Raw genomic sequence first — 2,467 nt, 5'->3', positions numbered from 1 at the left:
AAAAAAGAAAAAAAGACATAAGTGATGCATGGACCAAATGCAATATGTAGGCCTTATTTGGAACCTGACTAAACAAACCAACTGTTTAAAAATATCAGCCACTTATGAGACATTCGAGGAAACTTAAAGACTGATTTGATATGTGATTGATTATACTAAGGAATCATTCGTTGATTTAGATGTGATGTAGTACCAAGTTATAATTTTTTAGAGAGAATCTTTCTTTTAAGGGTATGCATTGAAATATGTAAGAATGAAATGGTATGACATTTGGATTTGTCTCAGAGGTAATCTGGGGGAAGCAAAGGGGGTGAGGGGTAGATGAAACCAGAGTGGTCACGAGTTGAAACCTATTAATTGATGATGGTCACAAGGGGTTCTAGTCTCTCTATTTTTGTTTATATTTGAATTTCCATTATAAAAAAGTTTTATTTTAAAAAATCAGCTTTGCCTCAATCTTTCTTGCTGCTTAACTTTCAAAAATTTCCCTCAACTTTTAATTAAGAAATTTCAAACATACAGAATAGTTGAAAGAATAGTATAGTGATTACCCATATATTCTCTAACTAGAGTCAACAACTGATAACATTTTGCTATTTTTGCTTTATCTCTTATATACATAGATATACACACATATATACACAGCATTTATATGTGCCACACCATAAGAAAGTAAATTGTAGACATTTCACCCCTAAATACTTCAACACTCATCTCCCAGGATAAAGATGTTTACCAACCTAACCACACTAGTATCATTGTACCTTAGGAAATGAATAGTATTTTTTTAAAATCATTTTAATACCCAGTCCATATCAAATTTCTTCAATTATCCTAAGAATGCTTATTATAACTTTCTCTTTTGAACCAAATCCCATCTAGATTCAAATTACATTTGCTTATTATATCTCTTATGTTCTAGAACATTTTCCCCACTTCTTTTTTCTTTTTGTTCCCATGACATTCTTTGAAGAGTCCAAACATCTGGTCTATTTTGGTGAATGTAGCACATGCACTTGAAAAACAAATGTGTTTGTGGAATTTTCTATTCTTTAGATCTATCAGTTTTTGCCTTATGTACTTTGAGGCTTGGTAATTGGGTACATACGCATCTGTAACAGTTATGTCTTCCTGTTTAGTTGATCCCTGTGTCATCATAAAATGCCCCTCTTTATCTTTGGTAATATTCTTTGTCTCGATGTCCATTTTATCTGATATTAATGGTCATTCTAGCCTTCTTACGCTTACTCTTTGCATGGTATATCTTTTTTCATCACTTATCTTTAAACCTATCTGTGTCATTATGTTTAAGGTGTGTCTCTTGTAAAAAGCATATAGTTGGCTCTTGCCTTTTTACCCATCCTGATAATCTCTGCCTTTTAATTGGAGTGTTCAGCACATTTTTTAATGTAGTTATTGCCTTTACTAAATAGTATTTAAGTCTCACAGAACACTCAGGAGATTGAATTTATTTTATGTTAATGTACCATTCATATGCCTGAATATTTAAGTTTACCTCTCTCTCATCTACCAACCAGATTAAGGGCCACATTCAAACTCTTAAGTACAATCCCCAGATATACATTAATCAATACATAGTCAATATACTCGCAGTGATTCAAAAGTCAAGCGTTCAAAAGGATATACAGTGAAAACTTTTCTATCCATCTTTATCTCCAACTTACAGCTCTCCTCCTCAAAGGCAAAGGATAGTATCAGTTTCTTGTATATATTCCAGAGATATTTTATGTATAGACAAATTTATACATTTTCTTTCACTTCCACCCATTTTTAATGTAAATGATAATATTTATTTTAAACTGTTTTATACCTCATTTTCCACCCCCAGTACTTTCTAAATTATCAGCAAACTAATTGGATTTTTTCTTTCTTTCTTTTTTTTTAACACCTACAGCACCTGGTATTCATAGATGGTCTCCCATCCAAGTACTAACCAGGCCCGACCCTGCTTAGCTTCCAAGATCAGACGAGATCGAGCATGTTCAGGGTGGCATGGCCGTAGACTGGACTTTTTCTGATACAACTCGATGAATTTTAAGTTCATGAATCAATGGCTACATATTTTTCAAAATCAAGCATTTAATGCATATTCTAATGCTAGCCACTGGCAATGTAAAGATGAGTCAGGCATGGTCTGTGCCCTCAGAGAGCTCAACTTCTGCTTCATGAGGCTTACCACTATCACCTCATCTCACCTCCAATGGGACTGCAACAGTCCTAGAAACACACACATAATCTCAATATCCCCAAGTCATCAAGCCTTCTGGGATTCCACTTTTTCTCTTATTAGCCAAATAATATAATTTTAGGAACCATTCTACAAAAGAAGTGCTTACTTGCTATGTGGCTAGATCTATCATAAGCATGCCACAATATATTAATCCTCACAGTGACTCTATGGCTTAGGTATTACTATTACTGCCATTTTACAGATGTGGAAACTGAG

At 33.8% G+C, this 2,467-nt stretch overlaps 1 protein-coding gene and 1 pseudogene across 3 annotated transcripts in view; both read right to left on the bottom strand.

The window, feature by feature from the left end:
• The window catches only part of FBXO16 (F-box protein 16), a 51,748-nt gene that overhangs the window by 18,031 nt on the left and 31,250 nt on the right, over nt 1-2,467 (bottom strand). The gene's annotated exons all lie outside the window — the stretch shown is intronic.
• LOC111739146 lies at nt 1,907-2,025 on the bottom strand (annotated as a pseudogene).

Source organism: Pteropus vampyrus, unplaced genomic scaffold (assembly GCF_000151845.1).
Source record: "Pteropus vampyrus isolate Shadow unplaced genomic scaffold, Pvam_2.0 Scaffold47, whole genome shotgun sequence".
NCBI lineage: Eukaryota > Metazoa > Chordata > Mammalia > Chiroptera > Pteropodidae > Pteropus > Pteropus vampyrus.
The sequence above is the reverse complement of the archived record's forward strand: the minus strand, read 5'-3'. Positions and strand labels throughout refer to the sequence as shown.